General features: G+C 37.6%; 1 protein-coding gene across 4 annotated transcripts in view; it reads right to left on the bottom strand.

The window, feature by feature from the left end:
- Nucleotides 1–23,755, bottom strand: part of ST3GAL6 (ST3 beta-galactoside alpha-2,3-sialyltransferase 6) — an 85,526-nt gene extending 61,771 nt beyond the window's left edge. The window contains exon 1 of one of the 4 annotated variants that reach the window (XM_043997188.1): nt 23,502–23,755. The gene's annotated coding sequence lies outside the window, so the exon portion shown is untranslated. Of the gene's footprint in view, nt 1–22,958; nt 23,099–23,501 lie in introns of those variants that run through there. The other 3 variants (XM_043997184.1, XM_043997185.1, XM_043997187.1) reach the window with 3 other exon arrangements.
- Between the last annotated feature and the right edge of the window lie 2,403 nt (nt 23,756–26,158).

The following is a 26,158-nucleotide window of genomic DNA, read 5'->3' as shown; positions in this document are numbered from 1 at the left end:
GTTCACATATTATTAGTTAGCAATAGTTATTATATTCTTTTTACTGTTCCGTCAAGGAAACATTTTGTTTCTTGAGGAACAACAGGGGGGACTGTAACGATTGGAATGACGCCACCTGCTGGATACTTACTGTAGAAGAGTTCTGCCCATGAAGGGAAGGTCTTTGAGGGCAAGACCAGGAGTCAGGAAGTGACGCGGGCTAGTGGGAGGAGGAAGGAAGAGACTGGCGCTCAGTCTCACTCTCTTTCCTGGGGACGCTGGCGGAGAAGGGAGCTAAAAATGTGCTCTCCCTTTAATAGATAGAAATCTAGGCCTTTCTCTCTCTCTTTACCAAATTCTTGTTTTCCTTAATAAATGCTTAAAAGCCTAACTCTTGCTAAAGCTTATAATTTATTGGCGACCACTCATTAGATATTTTAGACAGACTAGCTAGAATTTTAGCCCTTAACAGTAGGAATGGAGGGAGGAAGAGAAGTTGGAACACAAAGTTTTAAAAAATTGGTGTTAAAATGTTTTTACATATATTTTGGAAAATAAAATTCTATTTAAAAAAAAAGAGCACTCGTCCTGGAGTCAGGAGTACCTTAGTTAAAATCCAGCCTCAGATACTTGACACTTACTAGCTGTGTGACCCTAGACAAGTCACTTAACCCCAATTGCCTCACACACACACAAAATAGATATAAATAAATAAATAAATATAGCTAAGATAACTGAGGTACAGGTAGGTTACCTACTTGCCCAAAGGCAGGATTTGACCTAAGTTTCTCTGACACCAGAGGCAGTGGTCTTTCCTATTCTTATGCCTTCCTATGTTTCTTAGAGGTTTTATGCAACATTACGTTTAGTAATTTTCCACTAAATTCCAAGAGAATAATTTGTTCAGTCGCTCCCCAATCATTTTTGTACATTTTGTTTTGTTTTCACAAATAATGAGTCATTAAACATTTTTGTACCCATGTAAAAATTTTTTTAAATACAAAAAATAAATGTAACAGAGATAACTTTCTAGGCCTACCTTATGATTATTAATACTGCAAAAGACATACAACAACAAAAAAATCTGTTATCTGCTACTGGTGTGGAGGACATTCAGTATACAGTCCAAGTGGAAGAGAGTTCCTCTATAGATAGTAAGGTCCTCCACATGCTCCTGTTGGTGGATGATAGTGGGCTAATTACCTCATAACCCAGAATGCTTCACAGCCTTCTGAATGAGATCTACAATTACACAAAGAAATTAGCATAAAAATCCATATGGGGGACCCAAGAGGATAAAGAATGTTTATTGTTCAGACCACAATATATGCAATTATATGGACAACCTAGTGAACTGGTCTATTTAATTACATAAAATCTTTAATAAATACCACCACTGGACATTGAGTTCAGGTCAGAACTGAATAAATGGAAAAATATGAGATGAATGGCATTTGGGAAACTGTATAATACTTTCAATGACCCTAAATTTCTCCCTGAAACAAAAATCCACCTTAATACATTCTTCTAATAATGTTATATAGCTGAAAATTTTAGAATATCATGATCCTCAAATAATCTAAAAGAAAGGTCATTTCAAGTGTCAAGATAGATGTATCATAGGCATAAATAAAGCTGCAGCATATTACCAATGATTAATCTGCACAAGGAGTCATGTAAGATATGTATAGAAGAGATGCATGGCTAAAGAGCTGTACCAATCACATACAAAAACAAATGACAGGGGGGCAACTAGGTGGTGCAGTAGATAAAGCACCGGCCCTGGATTCAGGAGGACCTGCGTTCAAATTTGACCTGAGACACTTGACACTTACTAGCTGTGTGACCCTGGGCAAGTCACTTAACCTTCATTGCCCCGAAAAAAACAAAAAAACAAATGACAGTGGTTGGAAAACCCACTTGCTCTATGGGTACTCTCATAATGTTAAGAATCCTGGAAGAAGGTCCTGGCACAGTGTCTAGATTTCCTGAGAAGGATTTACCAGAATACGTCGACAAGAGTTATGAATAATAAGAAGAAATGGATGGGGTATGAACTGTACTTTTAGATGATGTGATCCAATTGGTGAGATCAAAGATCCACTTAAGTATAGAGTCTGAAATACTCAGGAAGTAGTTAAAAATTGTGAGGCTGAAGAGATCAGGGCTAGAGACAGACATTTCAGAAATAATTACAGAAAGGTGATAGTTGAAGCTGTCAAAGAAGAGGGGATGTGCAGGGGATAGAATATAGAGGACCATAGACCATAGACTGAACCTTAAAGAATGCCCCATAGACTGAATCTTAAAGAAGAAGCAACAAAGGAAACAGAAGCAGTCAAAATATTAAGAGAGAGAGAGAGAGAGAGAGAAGCAAAATGGAATATCATGGATGTATAGTGAAGTGAGCAGAACTAAGAGAACGCAGTGCACAGTGACAGCAATATTGTTTGATGAAGAGCTGTGAATGACTTAACTATTCTCAGAAATACAATGATCTAAGACAATCTCAGAGGGCTAATTATGAAGCATACTATCCACCTCCAAAGAAAGAATAGATATGGGTTAAATACAAACTGAAGCATGTTATTTGTTCCTTGCTCCACATTGGCACTTCAAGGCTCTCCCTTCTATCTCTATCACATTTCTTCTTTTGAAGTTCACTAAATCCATATTTACCACCCAATCATGATTCTGGTAGCTGTTATCTACTGACCTCTAAGAGACTTGTTTCTATCTGATCCACGGTCTTTCCTCCCCAATCCTTGTTTGCATTCTAAGAGTACTTCAACATACATACTGATACTGCTCCAAACACCCTGTCCTCCCAGTTCCTCAATTAATTCATTTCCTGTGACCAGCTCTACCTTAGCTCAGTAACAACAAAAATGGTAATACCCTTGATCTTGCCATCACCCACAAGTGTACCACTTCTGTGTTTGTGAACTCTGAAATTCCCTAATCTGATCACAATCTTTCTCATTTCTCTTCTCCTTTTGCCTTGTAATCTCAAACCCTGCTCACTAAGATTTCCAATCCTTCAACCTATTAGTGCTTTCCTAGGATACCTTTTCTGCATTAGTTATTGTTCTCCCTATCTTATCTTGACCCTTTGATGAACCAGTTCAACTCTATACTCTCTTCTTCTCTTGATTCTCTTGCCACCTTATCACATCACCAATCTTTCCCTGCCAACTTTCAGCCCTAGATTACTCCCAACATCTGCTGCTTTCACTTCTAATAACATGCTGTTGAAGAAAGCTGGAGAAAATTACAGAACCATATTGACTGGATCCAATACAAATTTATGTCACATAATCTCAGCTGGGGGCTCACTATCACACCACAGCTGTTCTTCCAAACCTCATCCCTTCTCAAATCTCCCATAACTGCTGTTCCACACCTTCCCTTCACCCTCTCCTTTGCAACCTATTTAATTGAAAATACAGAAGCCATTCTCTAAGAGCTTCCTCTCCTCCCTACAATTCCCAAATCCCTCTGCCACAAACTCTGCTTCCATCCCTGTCTCACATGGTTGAATGACTTGAACTTATCATGGCAATGAAGTATCTTTTCCTATCTCCCTATTCCTCTTGGGCATCAGGTCCCTATTAATCATTTCTGTTCTGGGGAAGTACTGTATTGGTTTTGTATCCCAAGCAAGCACTTAGCACAGCACATTAAACAGAGCAGTAAGTTAATAGTGATCTATACAACTAAACTGATGTCTTTCAGAAGGTAAAGGTCATCCTCCTTGGCAAAGAAAAGTGAAATAAAATAGAATTGAAAAGCTCTGCCTCTTTTTCTGTTACAATGATCCCATTCACCCCATTCAATGGCCCTATCGCTTCTCCTTTCAATATTGCTAAACAAACAAACAAAAACGGCCCTTTTTCTGGTTTTCAGCCTTCTCTCTGGCAGTATAAACTCATTCTGAGTTTCACACTCTTCTGACAAAATTGTGCTTAACTTTCTACCAATTTTCTGTGACCTGCCTTTGTTTATACTGTCTATACATGATGTATCTACTTATGCTCCCATGTTGGGTGTTTTGTTGTTGTTTTTTTAACAACTCTCCTATTCTCTCCTTATCAGAATTATTTGTGTCTTCAGAATTTTTCTGGAGAACTTCCCATCCATACTGGACTGATTTGTATTTAAGTGTATGGAATTCATAATTTCACAATATTCTTTGAAAGGTGTCCTCAAAAAATTCCTGAGGAACTATTCTCAGATTTCCCCTATCTATCACAAATTCTAACTTGCTAATACCCTCTCCCTCCACAAATTATCCTATCTACACTTAGAATAAGTAGTTAACTAGCACAAGTCAACTAACAAATATGATGTGGAAAGCTAGCTGAAGTGAATGAAAAGGATGATCACCTTGATAAAGGAAAACAATACATGAATGAGCTACCTCCTCTTACAACATCCTTTGTCACTTACTAGGTATAAAATCATGGACAAGTCACAGAGACTCTCTGGGTGGCTGTTGTTGCCTCATCTGTAAAATGGGGAAAATGCCATATTACTCTTCCTGAAGTCAGAAATTTGTACCAAAGGATCACTTGAGGTTCCATCCAGCTCTAAGATGGGAAAGCAGAATGCTACTCAGCCTGTGTAAGATGAAAATGCCTAAGAGAAAGATAGACCTCATTTGGTCAAAGAATATTCAGTGGTCCATGTATGATTGTGGGTGAATCAGGAGTGCAGAGTAGAAAGAATGAAATTTTAACTTCAAAGGAAGGAACATAACACACATTATTGTCTTTGTTTCAATAATAATACATACTATATATCATATCACATATTATATTATATATATATAGTAAATAATATTATAAGATACATACATACATACATACACAGATACTCAATTGAGTATAGCAATCTATCTTACCCAACAAAGAAGTAAGAGGGAAAAGGGATAAAAGAAAAAGGGAGTGGAAAAAAAGGAAGGCAGATTAAAGGAGGCAGTGGTAAGAAGCAAAACAGATTTTTTTAAGTATAGGGTAAAAAAGAGAGAAAGAAGAAACAGAAGAAAATAAGATGGAGAGAAATACATAGTGATCATAACTGTGAATGTGAGTAAGATGAATTCACCCATAAAACAGAAGTGTATAGGGGGAGCTAGGTGGTACAGTGGATAGAGCACCAGCCCTGGATTCAGGAGGACCTGAGTTCAAATCTGGCCTTAGACCCTTGACACTTACTAGCTGTGTGACCCTGGCAAAGTCACTTAAACCCAATTGCCTCACCAAAAAAAAAAAAAAAGAATTTGGGTTCAAAACAGAAGTGTATAGCAGAATGGATTAGAAACCAGAATCCATCAATATGTTTACAAAAAACATACTTGAACCAGAAACACACAGAGAGTTAAAATAAGAAGCTGGAGCAGAATCTATTATACTTCAGCTGAAGTAAAAAGAGCAAGAGTAGCAATCATAGTATCAGACAAAACAAAACCAAAAATAGTACTAATTAAAAGAGATAAGCAGGGAAACTATGTCTTGCTAAAATGCCATCATTAATTAAGTAATATTGATACTAAAGACATGCACCAAATGACAAAGCATCTGAATTCTTAAAGGAAAAGTTAAATGAATTTTAAGAGAAAAGAGATAGTAAAATTATACTAGTGAGGGACCCCAACTTCCTCCTCTCAGAGCTAGGAAAATCTAAACATGACATAAATAAGAAAGAAGTTAAGGAGATGAATAGACTTTTAGAAAAGTTAGATATGGTAGACCTCTGGAGAAAACTAAATGGGAACAGAAGAGTGTACCTTTTTCTCAGCTGTATATCACACCTTCACAAAAACTGACCATGTGATGGGACATAAAAACCTCACAAACAAATGCAGAAAAGAAGAAATATTAAAGATACCCTTTGAAGACTATAATCTAATAAAATGACACTCAATAAATGGAAGCATAGATTAAAAATTTACTGGAAACTACATTAATTGGAAACTAATTAATTTGAAATGAAAAAGAGTGAGTAGATCAAAAAACAAACCACAGAAACAATCAATAATTTAATTAAAGAAAATGATAATAATGACATAACCTATCAAAATTTATGGAATGCAACCAAAGCAGAACTTAAGAAGGGAAAATTTTTATCTTTAAACATGTACATCAATAAAAGAAAGAGTAAATCAATTAATTGAGCATGCATCTAAAAACAAAAAAGAACAAATTTTAAATCACTGATTAAGCACCAAAATGGAAATCTTGAAAATCAAAAAAGCAATGAATAAAAGTGATAGTTAAAAAACTAATAAACTAGCAGCTTGTTTTATGAACAAACAATAAAATAGATAAACTATTGGCTAATTTGATTCTTTAAAAAAGAAAGAAAACAAATTACCAACATCAAAAATGAAAAGAATGAACACACTATCAACAAAGATGAAATCAAAGCAATCATTAGGAGTTATTTTGCCCAATTACATGCCAGTAAAACTGACACTAAGATAAATGGATGAATATCCACAAAAATATAAAATTACCTTTTCTTAAAAAAATAAATTGAAGAAGCCATCAATGAGCTCCCTAAGAAAAATTCCCCAGGGTCAGATGGATTTACAAGTGAATTCTATCAAACATTTGAGAAACAATTAATCCCAATGCTACATAAACTATTTGGGAAAAAATAGGTAAAGGAATCCTACCAAATTCCTTTTATGACACAAATATGATTTTGATACCTATGGCAGGGAGAGTAAAGACAGAGAAAGAAAACTACAGGCAGATTTCCCTAATGAATATTGGTGCAAACATTTAAAAAAATTACTAACAAGCACATTACAGCAATATACCATATGGATCACACAGTATGCCCAGGAATTCAGAGGGTAATTCGATAATAGGGAAACTATAAGTATAATTGACCATATCAATTAAAAAACAGCAAAAATCATATGATTATTTTGATAGATACAGAAAAAGTTTTTGACAAACTACAACACATTCATACTAAAAGAAAAAAGCTAGAAAACATAGGAAGCATAGGAAAAAATGAATTCTTTCTCCAAGTAATAACTAGTAGGGGCAGCTAGGTGGCACAGTGGATAAGGCACCAGCCCTGGATTCAGGAGGATCTGAGTTCAAATCCAGCCTCAGAGACTTGACACTAGCTGTGTGACCTTGGGCAAGTCATTTAACCCTCATTAATGCTCATTGCCTCACCCCCCTCAAAAAAAAATACAAAGTAATAAGTAGTATCTATCTAAAACCAAGAGCAAGCCTTATCCATAATAAGGAAAAGATAGAAGCCTTCCCAATAAGATCAGTTGTGAAGCAAGGATTTCCATTTTCGCTACTATTATTGAGTGTTGTGTTAGAAATGCTAGCTATAGAAATAATACAAGAAAAAGAAATTAGAAGAATAAAAATAGGTAATGGGAAAATGAAACTATCACTCTTTGCAGATTATCTGATGGTATACTTAGAGAACCCTAAAAAATCAGCTAAAAGCTAGTTGAAACAATTAACGACTTCGGCAAAGTTGTAGAATATAAAATGAACCCACATAAAACATCAGAATTTCCATGTATTAGAAAGAGAACCTGGCAAGAAGAGAAAGAGAAAATCCACTCAAAATAACTGCAGACAATAAAAAATACTCGATTCTACATGCCAAGACAAACCTAGGCACACAAATCACTTTTCATGCAAATAAAGACAGAATTAAACAACTGAAAAAATATTAATTGCTCATGGATAGTTTAAGGCAGTATAATAAAAATGAAAATTCTCCTTAAATTAACTTATTTAGTGACATGCCAATTAAATTACCCAAGAATTATTTTGTTATTCATCTGAATGAACAAACGGTCAGGAATATCAAGAGAATCGATTTTTAAATTAGAAGGATAAGGGCAGCTAGGTGGCACAGTGGATAAAGCACTGGTCCTGGATTCAGGAGGACCTAAGTTCAAATCCAGCCTCAGACACTTGACACTTACTAGCTATGTGATCTTGGGCAAGTCACTTAAACCTCATTGCTTTGCAAAAAATTTTTTAACATAATAAAAATGAGAAGGATAGCAACCTAGCAACACCACGTTTCAAACTATATTATAAATTAGTAATCATCAAAATGATCTTGTATTAAGAAACAGAATGGTGGATAAGTGGAATAAATCAGGTATGTGATACAACAGTAGTAAATGTTATAAATAGTAGTAATATAGCGTTTCAAAACAAAAGATCCAAATCTTTGTGATAAGAACTCACCAAATGACAAAAATTGCTGAGAAAATTGAAAAGCAGTTTGGAAAAATTAGGTATAGACCAGCATTTCACACTGTATATCAAGACAAGATCAAAATGGGTACATAATTTTAGACATAAAAGGTGATATCATAAGCATATTAATGGACCAAGGAAAAATTTACTGATCATATCTATGGACAAGGGAAAAGTTTATGACTAAACAAAGGATGGAGAGTATCACTGCAATAAAATGGATAATTTTTTTTTATCACATGAAATTTAAGAGGTTTTGCACAAACAAAACCAAAGCAACCAAAATTAGAAAGGAAGAAACTGGGGAAAGATTTTTGCATCAACTTTCTCTGCTAAAGCCCTCATTTCTCAAATACATAGGAAACAGCCAAAATTATAAAAATAAGAGCCATTTCCCAGTTTATAAACAGTCAAAAGATATAAACAAGCATTTTTGGGGGGGGGGCAGGGCAATGAGGGTTAAGTGACTTCCCCAGGGTCACACAGCTAGTAAGTGTCAAGTGTCTGAGGCCAGATTTGAACTCAGGTCCTTCTGAATCCAGGGCCTGTGCTTTATCCACTGTACCACCCAGCTGCCCCCAACAGGCAATTTTCAAAAGATATAAAAGCAATCAGGAGTCATGTAAAAAATTATCGAATTCACTACTGATCAGAAAAATACAAATTAAAAGAACTCTGAGGTGCTACCTCCCCTATCAGATTGGCTAACATGCCAGAAAAGGAAATAATGCTGGAGGGCATGTTGAAAAATAGGAACACTGATACATATCTGGTGGAGTTGTGAACTAGTCCAACCATTTCAGAGAACAATTTGGAAATATGGCCAAAAGGTTTTAAGACTGTATACATTTGATTCAGCAATACCACTAGTAGGTCTTTATCTCAAAGACATCAAAGAAAACAGGAAAGGACCTATCTGTACAAAAATATTTATAACAGCTCTTTTTGTGATGGCAAAGGATTGGAAATTGAGGGGAATGCATATTAATTGGGGAATGGCTAAACAAGTTGTGGTATATGATTTTTTTTTTTTTAGTGAGGCAATTGGGGTTAAGTGACTTGCCCAGGGTCACACAGCTAATAAATGTTAAGTGTCTGAGGCTGGATTTGAACTCAGGTACTCCTGACTCCAAGGCCAGTGCTCTATCCACTGCGCCACCTAGCTGCCCCATGTGGTATATGATTTTGATGGAATACTATTGTGATCTAAGAAATGATGAGCAGAAGGTTGAGTTTGGGGGGAGAGACTGTGCTATTACCCCCAACATTCCTTTCCATAAAAACAAAAGGAATTCAACATTTTCCTCTAAGAGAAAGGAGGTATGAGGGAAGAAGAAAAAGAAAGTACTATATGAAACAGATGAATGGAGGCCAGATGGGGGTGGGAAAGGGAAGGATTGTATAGAAAGGAAGCTAAATTCATAAAGGAAAAGAAAAAAGGACAAATAGAAAAATGACCTTTACAGTAAGAACAAGGAGGTTTGAAGAAAAATATTTGCAAATTGCACAGCACCTGGTACATTAATAAATTCTTAATAACATTAATAAAATTCTGGTACTTAATAAATTCTCATCCCCCCTCACTCCCCGCTTCACAGAGGTGATGATATAGAGATGGCCAGGTACTAGACAATCTACTTATCTACTTCTGATTTTAAGACACTAGATACAAATTTTTCTGAATCCATATTTTAAAAGTTTCCAAAATTTCTATATGACTTGTAGGAGATTTCCCTAGAAATTTCCCAAGTCTTAAGATTCTCCTATATTAGCATGTTGTGGTATATGAGGTGAAGGGAAATTTTGATTCAAGTAGTAATGGGATGTGTCTACTAAAATTCAGTCATGTCAAAATGTTCCCCTGGGGGAAAGGTCATCACAGAATTTGAGGGCTAGAAGAGCCCCAAGGATCATCTGGCCTGACCACCTCATTTCACCAAAAAAAAAGCCAAGACCTAGAGAGGTGATGTAACCATGAGGTCTTATAGAAGTAAGGAGCAGGGCAAAACTCACCTAGGTTTTGTGCTCAAGTCCATAAGTAAGCCCTCTTTCTAGAACTAGAATACATTACATCTCCATATCAGTAATCCACCCTCCTGCTCTCTTTCTAGAGTAGTACATACCCTAGGACCCTTAGAAGATTCCCCAGAGAAAAGAATGTGAAACAACATCCCAAGAGGTAGAAAGGAATCTGAAAGTTATTTAATCCAACTCCCTCATTTTATAGACAAGAAAACCGTGACCTAAGGGAGATTAAGTGACAGGACAACAATCCATAAGATCCCTCTCAAAGTGCTTCTTAACCTTTTTTGTCATGGACCCCACTTTGGTAGCCTGGTGAAACCTGTGAACCTCTTCTCAGAAAACTCTTTAAATGCGTAAAATGAAATAGATCATACAGGAAATCAATTACATTGGAGCACAGTTATTTAACTATTTTAACCACAGATTAAGGAGTGTTGAACCAGTGACTCTTCTAGTACATATAAAGGGAAGATAACAGCGTTTGTCCTCAAATATTTGTATTAGTATTTAGTAGTATTAGCCCTCAATAACCCAGGGGACACAACTCATCAAGGAGCCACCCTGTCCACCTCCTGGCTTCCTTCATGTCTCAGCTCAATTCCCTTTTTCTTCAATAAGCTTTTCCCAGTCTTCCTCAATGTGAATAGCTTCCCTCTGAGACTACTCCCAACATATCCTTGCTATATCTTATATGTACATAGTTGCTCCTATGTTTTTCCCTGTGAGAAAAGCTTCTTGAGAGTAGGGTCTGGGTTTGACCTTTCTTGGTACCTGCAGCATTTAGGGTAATGCAGAGCACAAAGGAGGTGCTTAATAAATGCTAATTGATGGATTTGCTTCTATGTTCTCTTTCAATTTTGACATTATATAGCTCTAGCAATGCAGATAGAAGCATGTTTTTTCTAAAACTGCAATCATTTTACTACAGTTTTAGTTCATGTGGAGATGCGGTATGGATACAGTTCTGAAACTGATTTTCCATTTCCTTCTCTAGCTTATTTTACAGATGAGGAAACTGAGGCAAACAGGGTTAAGTGACTTGCCCAGGTTCATACAGCTAGTGCCTGAGGCCAAATTTGAACTCATATCTTCTTGACTCTGGGCCCAGCTCTCTAGCCACTGTACCACCTAGCTGCCCCAAAGCCAGGGTTCGAGTTCAGCCTCCAACAAATATATACCGTGTGACCCAAGACAATTCACTTAACTTTGCATCTGTTGCCTCCCAATCCCTTCCTTTATAGAGGGCAGAAGCTGGACTCTCAGATCACTCCACTTTGCATCTGGTGCCCTGCCTGGCTTCAACTCCATGGAACAAGTTACCTCCTAGTGTCCTGTTCTCTCTCCTGCACTGTCCCCCCAACCCTCCCTTTTTTCCTCCTTGTGTCTGTTGTCTTCCCCATTAGATTGTAAACTTGTTAAGGGTAGGAACTGTTTTTCTTTTTATTAATTGTATCTAGCTCTTAGCACAGTGTCTAGCATGTCACAGGCACTTAATAAATGCTTACCAGATTATAGGATTGTCTTTAACTGCTCTGGTGCTTTAGGCATGTCTCTGACATCAAAAGTCACACAGAAGGTGCCATCTGCCTTGGTAAAAGGAGTTTGGAACTAGGAACCACAAATACAGTCCCTCTCCTTTTAACTGGCAGACCAAAGTTGTAATTGTATAGTTACTGACTTAACAGGGATGTCTTAGAAGAGATTTCTGTCTATGTATCTATTTATTTATTTATTTTTATTTCTATTTATTTATACATTGAATTTGGTAACTTCCGAGGTCCATTCCACTTGTGTTGTGTTCTAACATATACATATCATCATCATCATCCATCTCAAACAGTGATTCAAAAATTTTCCAAGATGCACCTAGGATGTCTGTTAGCTAAGTGAGCCTGAGAGAGTGTAACAAAATAAATATCATTATGATAACTCATATCAAGTAAATGTACATTCTACATATGCTGACATGTAAGAATGATGACATACTATCAGGAGGACTTGGGCATGAAGTTGCTTTTTCTATTCACAGAGAGAGGTCATAGAATAATCATACACATACCAAGACCCACCCCCTAGTAGACTGGCAGTATGTTGTAATACAAAGAGCGCTAAAATGGAAGCCAGAAGAGATGAATTTATAGGATCAATGAATTTCAAGCAGAAAGGGAAATTAAAAGTTCCTCTAATCCAGAGATCCTTTTCTGTATCATGTTGTGGACCTCTTTACCCATTTGGTGATATTGAGAGGGCCTTTTCTCAGAATAACATTGATTTTATCAATTTAATTTTTCACTATTCATTTTTTACTTTTTTTAAATTAAATTTTGAGTTCCAAATTCTCTCCCTCCAATATTTTAATGTATGAAATAAAATATATAGGATTACAGACAAAATCAATTATATCTAAGTACCGTTATCCCTTTTTTAAAAAAAAAATTGACAGATCCCAGATTAAGAAACCATGATTAATCCATCCCTCTCAAGTTTTGGCTCCAAGATTTCTTGTGTTTCCTTGAACTCAGAAGCAGTATGGTATCATGGATAGAGTGCTGGGTTTGGAGTCAGGAAAACCTGGGGTAAAATCAAACCTCAGGCCCTTGTTAGCTTTATGACCAGATACCTAATTTCAATGTGCCTCATGTAAATCCTTAAGTGGTAACTAATAGTTCAAAGTCAAGTTGCAATGCTGAAGGGAATTCCAATACCCTACCTGAGAAAAACAGACTATCCTTTCCATGTCTGAGAAATCTTGGGCAAGATGTTTAACTTTTCTGAGCCTCAGATTTTTGTAAAATAAATAATACTAGCTGCCCTACCCCCAATGCAGTGTTAACTATGAGGAACAAATGAAATAACACATATAGCAAATGCTCTGTAACCTTTAAAGTGACATCCAAGTATTAAATACTATCATAGCAAAGAAAAGGCCACATAGGAATCATGTGGCCCACAGTGTTTGGATTATCTAGATCCTTTATTTCTATCCAAGCGTGGCGTAAAATCTCCAGTGATAAAAATGATGAGTTAAGTAGATATCAAGTTTCTGTCTGACACAAACAGGAGCTTATCCTTTCATACAAAGAATATCAATCTTAAAGGATCAGAATACGAAATACATTTCACATTGACCCTTAATTTATTCTTTCTCTAAGGATTTAGAAGGTACCTAGATACTATGAAGGCCTCAGAGTCTCTGTATATAACTATTGCAGGAATGATACTGCAAATAAAAAAATCCATCTAGATTCTAGATAAATGGGAGCTCACATAATGTAACAGAATCTTGTTATACAAGTATCATTCATCTTATGGAAGAGAACCCAGCAAAGCTGGCTGTAAAGTAAATCCTATTTTCTCCTTAATGTTCATTATGAAAACCAAAGATCTATTTGATTAGAAAAGAAGCTTCCCCCACAGCCTCTGAAATCATTCTGGATGAATAAAATATAAAGTCTGTTACACAGCATGCTAGCTAGACTTTGTAAACCAGATACCAGCAGGGCATTTCCCACGCCATGGGCCTACTAAACAGTAAGAATTCTCCCACATTTAAGGATTATTTCCTAACTCAGTACTAAAAATTTGCTGAACTTAGATCTTTTCTCTTTCTCCATATATTATCATTAGTAAGAATATAGGCATAAAGCAGTATTAGCCCTGTCTAAAATCTCTAAATGTTCCCGTCTCTCTTCATCATTGCTTGATTAAAAAGAACTTTGTTCAACAATCAGCTGGTTATCACCATTCAAGAAATACCTAAAAAAAGGAGCTATGAAGGCCAAGTATTTACCACTGTCATGCAGGATGACTTGTCCAAAGTCCAAGTGGAAGAGGGATTCTCAATCTATAGAGATGTGTTGCAAATATTTCTGTTTGTGGACAGTACTGTATTGACTACATCAAGACCTAGAATTCACAGGACTTTTGCAATAAGATCCACTACCATTCAAAAGAGACCAACCTAGCAACACACAAAGGAAAAACAAATAAGCAGATAAAAAAAGCATATTGTTCAGACAGTCCACTGAGTTGTTCCATTCACACATTTATCTTTCACTTGCAGTACAGATGAACAATGAGTTCAGCCTAGAATTAAACAGGAGGAAGCAGGCTGTCTTCCTTTTGGGAAACTCTACTGCACTCATAAACAATTCTAAACTGCTTGCTTTCTTTTTTTTTAAATAAATAAAATTTTTTATTTAAAGTTTTGAGTTCCAAATTTTATCCCTCCTTCCCCTCTTCCCTCCCTGAGGAGGTAAGCAATCAAATATAGGTTATACATGTACAATTATGTATAACATGACCATATTAGTAATTTTCTTTAAGAAAACTTGAATAAAAGAAAAAAATGAAAAAGTGAAAAATAGCATGCTTCAGTCTGTGTTTCATCAATATCAGTTCTTTCTTTGAAGGTGGATAATATGCTTCATCATTAGTACTTTGGGATTGTCTTGGATCATTGTATTGCTGAGAATGCTTAAGTCATTCACAGTTCTTCATCAAACAATATTGCTGTTACTGTGTGCAATGTTCTCCTGCTTCTGTTGCTCACTTCACTATACATCAGTTCATATAAGTCTTTCCAGGCCTTTCTAAAATCATCCTGCTTGTCATTTTTTATAGCACAATAATATTCCATCAGCAATTCCACAACTGATAAGTATTCCTCTGATTTCCAATTCCTAGCCACCACAAAAAAAGCTGCTATAAACATTTTTGTACAAATAAGTCTTTTTTTCTCTTTTTTGGAATGTCTTTGGGTTATAAAACTAGCAGTGGTATTGCTGGATCAAAGGGTATGCACAGTTCTATAGCCCTTTGGGCATTGTTCTAAATTGCTCTCCAGAATGGGGAGCAACTCTACCAACAGTGGATTAGCATCCCAGTTTTCCAACATCCCCTCCAACATCTTATATTTTCCTTTTTTTGTTATATTTAACATTTTGATAGGTGTGAGGTGATACCTCAGAGTTGTTTTAATTTGCATTTCTCTGATCAATAGTGATCTAGAGCATTTTTATATGACTATAGATAATTGCTTGCTTTTTGATGCATGAGCCCATCTTTTTAACATCAGTATTTTCTTTCAATAATGTATTTGGCCACAATTCCCAAAGGATAAAGATTTCAAACAAGATAAAGGATAACAAAGAGGCATACTGTAACCTAAGATGTCATTGTTATTTAGTCATTTTTGGTTTGGGTCTGACTCTTCCTGACCCATTTTGGGTTTTTTCTTGGCAAAGATACTAGAGTGGTTTGCCATTTCCTTCTCCAGCTCATTTTACAGATGAGGACACTGAGGCAAACGGGATTAAGTGACTTGCCCAAGGTCACACCACTAGGAAGTATCTTAGGCCAGGGCCAGCACTCTATCCACTGCACCACCTAACTACTCATAACCTAAGTTACTGCATATTATAACAATGACTTGAGCATAAGACATGACATAAAGGGATACAAAAGATGTAGCATCTAAGAAAAGCATGATCAGAAAATAAGGAAGACACTCTCTGTAGTGAAATTGAATGGTAACAAATGGAGAGTCCACTGGTAACCACAGAATGTTAAAAGATTTAGAGAAAGGCCTCTAGTATATCATTGGGTAAATCCTCCACATCAGGGATTCTAAAACTTTTTTTTTTTTTTTTGTATCATGGACTCCTCTGGCAAACTATTGAAGTCTATGAACCCCTTCTCAGAATAATGTTTGTAATTAATGAAAGGAAATGCTAAATTTTGGTTAGAGGTCAATGAAAATAAGAATAAAGATTTCATTTTTCCCCATTCAAGTTTATAGACCCTCTGAGAGACTCCAGGTTAAGAATCCCTTCTCTATGCTATATTTATGGATGAACAGGAACAAGAATCTAACAGATTAGTATGCAAACAATGCTTTCCATCTTCAGTGTTAAAGTACATGACAAAGATCAGGTATCCATATAGAGATAGAGATAGAGATAGAGATAGAGATAGAGATAGAGATAGAGATAGAGATAGAGATAGAGATAGAGATAGAGATAGAGATAGAGATAGAGATAGAGATAGAGATAGAGATAGAGATAGAGATAGAGATAGAGATAGGTATATTCAGCCTTGGAGACAATTATGTGATAGCTTCAAACCACAACAATTATCTAATCACCATAACTTAATGTAAAAAACAAAACCCTACCACAATATATATGTATAAATCATGGATTTTTAAAATAAAAGTTTAAATTTTACTTTTAAATCGGAAGTTCTACTTTGTTTTTAAAATGTAAATCTAATAGCATAAATTCCTATTAAAGAGTATTTTTCTAGCTCCAACAAACAATTATCAGGAAAGATGACCTTAATATTGATGTTACTGAAAGAAAACACATTAGAGAGAAAGGAGAAAGAAAAAAGAGATTTGGTTTTAGAACGTACCTCTCTTTCTGAAAACCATGATTAGCAGGCAGAAAAAAACAATGTTTCATAAATTAGTGGAACAAAGACAATGCTGGCTCCTTCATTTTAGATATGATACAAAATGATCCATAACGTTGACTTTGGAAAAAGAGATCTCAGTCCTTCCTTAGATTCTCATTCAGTCACCCAGACAGCCAATAAGTACGTGTTAAGCGGCTAACTACTGTGTTCTCAGAATTGTGCTAGGTGCAAAGTGAGAAATAAAAATAGAAGATTGTCACTGGCTCAAGGAATAATAGCTGAAGAGGCAGTATTTTACATATATTAACATACACACACACACACACACACACACACACACACATGCACAGAGTGAGAAGAGAGGGATGGAAAGGGAGAAGGGAGGGAGGGAGGGAAGGGGTCGGGGGAACAAATCAGCCCATATAGTAATTAGATTGGTTTTAGTAAAGCACACATGAAACATGAGAAAAAATAACCTGATAACATAATATAAGGCAGCATGTGATAGTAGACCAAGTGCCAGACTTGCACTCAAGAAGGTCTGGGTTCAAATGGTTGGAGTCAATTACCTCTAAGATTCCTTCCAGCTTTAAATCTCTGCTTCTATATAATCAAATTAAATTATGATGTAAGGGGGCAGCTAGGTAGCAAAGTGAATAAAGAACCAGCCCAGGATTCAGGAGGACCTAAGTTCAAATTTGGCCTCAGACATTTGACACTTACTAACTGTGTGACCCTGGGAAAGTCACTTAACCCTCATTGTCCCAGAAAAAACAACAACAATATGATGTAAGACCTATAAGTAAAGAATAAGAAATTGCCATTCTTTTCAAATGTTAATACAGTAAAATACTTATACTCTTTTAACACTCCAAATATCATCTGGAAACTTTAAGACCATCATTCTAGTTGCATTATATTAACCAATTTTATGCTAATATATTGTTTTTCTTATGAAAATAGCCAAAATATCTGGGAATAAACTTAAGTTTTAAAATGAACTTATCCATAATAAGCCTAAAGCCTATAGGAGAAATTATGAGCTAACTGTAACATACCAGGTACTTCAAAAGAATGGTACTATGAAGCATGCATAAATTCAGTCAAAATTTCTGTACAATTGGAAGGTGGTTGCTGTTCAAAATAGGTTTACTGAAAGCACGTTGTGGAAACACTGTGATAGGCACTGTTTGATGATTAAAAAGAAAAAAAGTTAATAAAAATGTGTTCAAGGAACTTAGAATCTAATAAGGGAAAGGAATGAAGAATGCTTAACAAAGCATCAAGAAATGTAAATCAATATTAGTACAGATGGGAGGGGCAGATATTTAGGGAAAAGAATAAAGAGATGATCAAACTGGGATATGGTCTATCAAGCAAAGCTTTCTGGACGAGCTAAGTTTAATTATTTTATAGGAGAAAAGCTACATCAGTTGGAAAAGGAGACAAAGAGGGGAGAGAGTGTTAAATACAATGAATGACATACAAAAAAGTGCAAGAACAAAGATATATTTTATATACACAAAAACACTATGTATAGATACATATAAATACTTATAAACAAACAGTATAGACACAGCCAGCTAGATGGTACAGTGGATAGAGTGCTGTACTTGGAGTCAGGAAGAATTGGTTTCTGAATCCAGTCTGAGACACTTATTATTTGTGTGACTAGGGGAAATCACTTAATGTCGTCACTGTACCTCAGCCTCTTCGCCCTATAATAAAAGTACTGATGAAACCTATGACATACTTCTCTCACAAAACTGTTATGAAAATCAAATGAGATAATTGTAAAGCACTTTGCAAACCTTAAAATGTTAAATAAAAGCTAGCTGTTTACATCTACATCTATATCTATATATCTACATCTACACCTACGACTACACCTACACCTACATACATATACACACAGACCAGTATGAGTAGATTAGCAAGGGGTCATGTAGGGAAAGAGGTATTAAACATTTTGGGTTCTTAAACACAAGAACTGTGTTTGACAGCTGAGTATAGGGCATTGATCCTGAAAGTGTCTTTAGGCTGGAGACAAGAAGCCTGTCATAGCAATTCTGAAATTGGCCATTTAAATCAAATTATAAAATACAGGTGGTAATTGTTGCTGCTGTTTGTAATGTGAAAAGCAATTATATTCCAGTCCTTCCATCCAACATTCCAACTAAATGTCTAAATTGTCATCCATTTTCTCTCATATGAGTGCTTCTGGATAATTCACTTTTCAATGTCAAAAGTCTTAAAATAACTAAGAACTAGAGAAAATTAAAAACCAAAACAAAAAACCTAACAACAACAGGGAAATTCATGGCGTGTTTTCATTCTTAGGTGTTGTAGCTAAGTATAACAAGTGTGGCTTCCATACCCCACCCCCCAAGCTTAGCAAACCTTGAACTCAAATAGCTTCAGAAGACTTACACCTATGGAACTAATCCAGTAGTTGAGAGGCCATGACATTAAATATGACATTAAGAAAACAGCTTAAGTGGAAAAACCCACCAGTCTCCCATTCATATTCTTAGTGGTCTTATACATTCTTTGAAGACTGAATTCTGACCTTGAATTAAAAAAAATGTATTAAAATCAGTACCAAGTCCAAAGGGATCCGTTCATAGATTATTCATACATGCAAAGTTGGGCAAAGCCTCATTAAATCAGACCAAGAAGTGGATATTAAACATGAATAATTAGTCAAGAATCTTTTAAGCCATTTTAGAAGACATTAAATGACTTGCTCATGGCCAAAAGGATAGTGTGTATGTGTCAGAGATATGATTAGAACCTAGTTCTTCCTGACTGCAAGGGGCAGTTAGGTGGTTCAGTGGATAGAGCACTGGGTCTTAGAGTCAAGGACAGCAAAGTTATCCAGCCTCAGACACTTACTAGCTGTGTAACCCTAGGCAAGTTATTTAACCATTTCCCTCAGTTGTAAAATATACTGGAGAAAGATAAACCATTCCAGTATCTTTGCCAAGAGAATCCCAAATGGGTCACAAAAGTTGAACACAATTGAACAACTTCCTGACTGCAAATTCAGTATGTTGTTGATTTATTTGAATCATTCGTTGTTTTTTTTTTCATTTGTTTGGTTTTTTTGGTTAGGCAATTGGGGTTAAGTGACTTGCCCAGGGTCACAGAGCCAGTAAGTAAGTCTGAGGCCGCATTTGAACTCAGGTCCTTCTGAATTCAGGGCCGGTGCTCTATTCACTGAGCCACCTAGCTGCCCCTGAATCATTCATTGTTAACGAAAATATAATTTTTGTGATTTTTCAAGGAGGATAATAACCAAAAAGGATGCAATCCAACTATGCTTTTGCTTCCAGATGTTCCAAGAATATAAAAGCTATAGGGATGTGTTCTAGAATATGGATTCCTCTCCACAGCTCATCAGGACTCAGGACATCTCTCCTTTCCCTCCAGAAGAGGAGGGTTAAGGCTGACCAATCTCTCAAACTGTAAGGGGTAGTCTAGCTTCACTGCTCAAATGACAGGTTCGTAGCCCAGATTTGAGAGTTAGCTTCCCAATTCCCAGCAAATGTGTCAGGAGTGGGATCCTCTATTTATTTAACCAGATATAGTCACTGGTCCTTCCTTGAGGAGGTAGCAACACTCCTCTTTTTCTTTGAACACCTGTGACACCGACAGAAAAAAAGAGATTGGACCCTTTCCTAATTCTAAATTGAGGTTAGCTTTATTTACGGGGAAAATAGATTTATTCATGGAGATGTCATTGTAAAGACACACCACAAACTAAGTGTTGCCTGGTAGAGTTCCTACCACAGTGACTAGATAAGAATTATTTACAATAACATACAGACCCAAAGCCTAAGCAGGGCTAGCTTCTACTTGATAAAGTACTTGAGCTTCTAAAGCAGTCAGAAATAGGTTGTACTTTCAAAAATGTAAACAATTTTCTTCTGGCAATCACGACACTATTTGTATAAAACTTATTTTTTTAAAAAATGCAAAGAGAAACCAACTGAGTCCTGCCCAGAATATCAGTAAATTCCAAACAAGTGTTACTATATCTGATAACAAACACAATATGTATCTTTTATTTTTATTAAAATTTTGATTTCTTCATTATGAACATTTTGGATTTAAAGAAGTTAAAATTGTTAAGAAAAATATTTTTAAAAATCATCTTTTTCATCAATTTAGCTAGGAGAAAGCAGAGAAATGAAATGGTACTGGAAAAGTTTCTTAGAATCAAGTCAATGCTATACATTCCACTTAAGGGACAACTAAACATTTAAAAGCAGAAGGGATGGAAATTGTAAAGAATAAGAAGTTAAAAATCGAAGATAAATGATGAGGGTGAGACACAAAATGTGACAGAAAGGGCTATGTGTGAACAGTATTGAGGAGTGGGAAGTTTATGCTTCCAAATAATGTCAAGGGAATCTTCAATATTTAAAATTCAGATAATTAAAATTTTTTGACACCTGAGTTATTTTCTTGTGCATTTTCTCTAAACTTCCTAATGCATTCTTTTGTCAACATTTCACCATTTCCTTCTGTGAGACTTAAGAATATTTGTTCCTAATGGGCATTGTCTGTGCAAAATGCATTATCCTCATCAAACCTTATTAGATGGTAGTCTCATTTTAATCGTAATTAGAAGGCAGCATTTAGAGACAGTGATTTCTTTTGCAAGGCATTGAAAGCTTTTTACAGTTCAGTATGTCACTCATAAATTAAATTTGCATAGAAGTCTTTTTCTAAGCTTAAAAAGAAAGTTCTCATTTTCTAAAGAGCCCTAGGAGTTAGTTAACCTTGTCCTGACTAGCTTACCCTGAGGGTACCTATTTATTTTTATAGGCCTTGGTGTGAAAAGTCAAGTCACACAAACAGAAAGCCAGAGTCAAAGCTAGAGCTATTTTCTCCTGAACATAAAGGAAGTTTTCTCAGGCTGGGCCTTTCAAGTAACTAAAATGTAATTTCAACAATTAAGGAAAAATCATACAAGAGAATGAGCTCCACTGCAGGGCTTGGGTTTTGAATGTGGTCATTTGAAACGGCTAGCCAGAATAAAATGGCTGGTAATAAAAGGTCAATTAGGGCAGAACACATGTAAAAGGAGAATGCAGCACACTAGGTTAAAAAGGGGACTCTCTAATATCCTGAGCAGATTTTCAGTGTTATCTGAGTCCTTCTAAAGCAAGAGTTATTTCTAAACTAGTGGTGTGAGCCTTTGGCTTCTGATAACATCTACATGCCATTTAAAATAAAAATTTCCTTTCAAAACCCAGTTTTCTAATCAATAAAATCTTTGTGTGCCCTTCTTTTCTGGTAACTGGATTGGTGTGGGGGTTGGGGCTTGTTATCCAAAATAACAACCCACCGGAAAGGGATGGGGCAAAGGATCACTTTCAATGACAGCGAAAACACAAGTTTTCTGCTTACTATTATAATTAGCTGCCCGAGAAATTTTGCACGCTCACCCTCTCCCCCTCTCCCCAAATGACCAGGGCGCCTTTTATGTTTTATTTTTGTAGTTCTAGTTACACTGTAGCAGACAGAAGAATTCTTTTGGAAACTAAAAGAATAAAAGTTTCTTTCTTTTTAAAGAGGAGACCAAATGAAGATAGTAGTTTTAGACAGCGGGAGCCGCCTGACAAGCCTATAGGTCACTTGCCAAGTCCTCATCTCTCCCTCAGTTCGAAAAGGGGTCTGGGGCATGCCCACGCGCCCGCGCTAGTTCTGCGTGCCCCAACGTTACACGCCCTGGGCGAGAGGTAATGCAGGGAGCCTCCCCCTCCAAGGAGGGCCTGAGTCTGTCTGGCCCGTTAGGTCTTTAAAGTCTGCTCTCTCCTTCTATTACCGTCTTGTCCCCTACGGAACCAGCACCTAATGCACCCTCTCTGTCCAAAGTTCACAGTCCTTTCTCGCCCTCCCAGATTCCAGCTTCCCGGGCGGGGGTTGGGGGTTGGGGGGTTGGCTCCCAGCACTTTCAAAAGCTGACCCAAGACCCGAGACTTGGGTCTCTCTTGAGTCTGGATTTCAGGTTCCCGGACTGGGAGAGGGGGGAGAGGAAAATCCCGCTTAGCTCTCTCCTCCAAACTCGGGGAGCCAGCTCTGAAGAACTGCTGGCTCCCGAGGAGAGAAGTCAAGAACCCAGAGGCCGGAGTCCATACGCAGGCAGGATGAAGCTCGGAAACCTCTTCCTCCTCCCCCTAAAAAGCCGCCCGCTCCCGATAGGGAAGCCAGTGCCCCCATACACCCAAACCGCACACAGCCCCTCCCTGGCGGTTTGATCCACTACACCTGAAACTCCGAGAAAGCCGATGGGCTCCCAAACCGACCCGATGCCTCTGGCCAGGCCGTTACGTCGCCTTCCTTTGCCTGCTAGTCGCCCAGGACTCTATCGGTGACTTCTGCCGCATTGGGGCACGGAGGCTGCAGCCGCAGGGGGCGGAGGACTGGGTGGGTAGGAAGACGGAGAGGGCCCACGCTTGCGTCCAGGAGTCACTCAACTCTCGCCCTAGGGGAGGCGGGAGGCGCCTGGGGCGGGGGTCGTTGTGCCGGCCTCGGGTCTCAGTGCAGCACCCACCTCTCTCACGAGCTCCCTCGCAGGCGGGGAGTCCTCAGATGGCTACCACGTCCGACTTGCCCTAGACCTTCCCTGGAAGCAGCCCAGTTATTCCTCTTTGCCTTTGAGGGAAAAGGGAGGGGGTAAAGCTGAGGCCCCTGCCCAGAAGCGCATCTGTAAACGCCAGATGTTGTGTTAGGGAGTTGCGGCTAGGAGTGAAAACTGCGGGCTAGGAGAGAAACCCAGGGAAAACAGAGAAGGAGGAGTGTATAGAGTACCTTGGTTAAGCTCTTTGGCGTTCTCTTCCCGGCGGCACTACAGGAAAATCACTGGATTGGGAAAGCGGCTTGATGTCAGGGAGGTGGAGGGAGCCTTCCCCACAGCGGGAGATCGGGTTCCACAAACACGGGGAATTTGGTTGCAGAACCGTTCCCACCCCCTTCAGGAGTGGATCACCTGGAGAAGTAGGCAGCACAGTGGCTGGGGAGGCTTTGCGCATTGGGGACTCTTTCAGGCGTGAGACAGGAGGAGGAGGGCGCTGTGCCCTGCTAAGCAGAACAGGAGTAAGATGAAGAGCATGTCCAAAGTTCTCCAAGGTCGTTCCTAATATTTCACTTGACTGGCCTTTTGTTCCCCCCTAGGTAGGGAGGAGGTGGGGGGGGCAGGGGGCGGTAAATTTTAAATCAGGCAATAAATCAGCCCAATGGGCTTATTTTTCTAAGTAATATTGTTAGCCCTTCTCTGAGTGAAGTCTGAGTGTTTCCAAGGGTGAGTATGTCCGAGAAGAGATTTTCAGTATCCTTAACTACATTGAATGTACCCCCAGTACTAAAAAATATTCTTGTTTATGGTCCAAAATCTCTAAAAGGATAGCTAATATAAGTGTGACAAGGAATCTTTAAAGCTTGTGTGGGGCCAGACGAGCAGAATGGGAATTTATACCCAACATATTATGAGAGAGAGTAGTCCTGGTCTGGTGTCAAATAGTTTAGACTTTACAGATTATCTAATGCAACATCCTTATTTTACATACTGATGACATAGTCATTGGGCCAGCGAAATGAAGTGTATTTGTTTAACACTGTTCAGGTAATAAATGTTATTCAGTCCTGTCTGACTCATCCATGACCCCGTTCAGGGATTTTCTTAGCAGAGATACTGGGATGGTTTGCCATTTCCTTCTCCAGCTCATTTTACACATGAGGAAACTGAGGCAAATGGGATGAAGTGACTTGACCAGGGTCACACAGCTAGTATGTTTCTGAGGTTGAATTTAAACTCAGGTCTTCTTGACTCCAAGCTGGTGACTATCCATTGTAACACCTAGCTGCCCTCAGGTAGTAAATTGTAGAGCCCAATTTTGAACCCAGATCCTCTGAATATAAACCCAGTGCTTTCCCTCCACCTTATGAGTTTGCTAGTAAGGCCAGATCTCATTCAAATGCTAAACCCTCCCTGCCTCCCCAGCTTTTTAGTGTTAATAAGTAATTCACACTTGTGTGTGAGTATATCTCATTTCCATTTCCAAAGACTCTCAAAACCATATGAAATAGATAGGGCTAGTATTATTTTCTCTTTTAACACATGAGTAAGCTTAGACTCAGAGATTTAAAAGAACTGCCCAACTTATACACCTATTATGTGAAGGTGGGATTAAGCCTATGCATGCTGCCTCAAAGTCAAATGTACTTTCCACTACACTTTTACACTGCATCGCTGTTTAATTCTTTGTCTAAATACAGAAACATGAAGTGAAGGTAAATAATCACCATGAATAAAGTTTGTGTTCCTTCTGGTATAAGTCAGAAGATTGATTTATCTTACAGGTGGTTTACACAAAAACTGTACAAGATTAGTACATGTCTTAAGACCAAATCTGTGGTTGTTGGGGAAAATTATTCCTTTTTCTCCAGGAAAGACTATGCTCTAACCATTCCCTATTGCATTTTGAGGGGACTCTGGAGCCTATCTTGCTAATACAATTACAAAATGGTTTCCATAGCTTTCTCTTACATAATGATTTAAGGTGTACGAGGAGCTTTGCAAATATCATCTCAATTACTCCCATAACAACCTTGAGAGGTAGAAAATTGCAAACCATTCCAGTATCTCTGCTAAGAAAATCCCTGAATGGGGTCATGGAAGAGTCAGACAGGACTGAATAACATTTATTACCTGAGCAGTATTAAACAAATCCACTTCATTTTCCTGGCCCAATGACTGCATATGAGTATGTAAAATACCCCCCTTTTTATAGAGGAGGAAACTGAGGCAAGAGATTAAGTGACTTGATCAGGTTTGCAAAACCAGTAATTGTCTGAATCTGGATTGGAATTTGGGTCTTCTTGAGTCCTGGTCTAGTATTTTATCCAGTATCTTTAAAGAGAATGGTGTGTATTTTGTCTACAGACATACTGATGAGTTTACTAAAAGATACAATTTCAGTGAGGAGAGAGCCTCCTTACCTCCATTATTTTCATATCTACCAGTTACCCAATCAGTCAATATACATATGACCTTCACCTAAACACACACACACACACACACACACACACACACACACACATGCACACACGTCACTCCTTTCTCTACACAATCTATTTTAAAACAGAGCAGCATAGAAACCCTAAACAGTGACATGCCAAGGTCTCCTTCGAATAACATCACTGTCCAAATGTTGGTTGGGAAATAGTTTGTCTCAACGTTGTATGATTCTGCTGCAGTGTGGAGTTTAATGAATCTTTCACATTGCATCTTGGTGATTATTATATTTTAGGCAGAGGATACAAATGATAATGTTAATTACTGTGTAAGCAGAAATGGTTTCTTTTGTGGTACATAACAAGTCATATCTTATGGGATAATAGTCCTTTTGATAAGGGTTTTTCTTGTTTTCCTTCGAAAATTCTACACAGACATTATTTCAAGAGTGGTA

Source organism: Dromiciops gliroides, chromosome 3, assembly GCF_019393635.1.
Source record: "Dromiciops gliroides isolate mDroGli1 chromosome 3, mDroGli1.pri, whole genome shotgun sequence".
NCBI lineage: Eukaryota > Metazoa > Chordata > Mammalia > Microbiotheria > Microbiotheriidae > Dromiciops > Dromiciops gliroides.
This window is presented reverse-complemented; position numbering and strand designations above follow the sequence as displayed.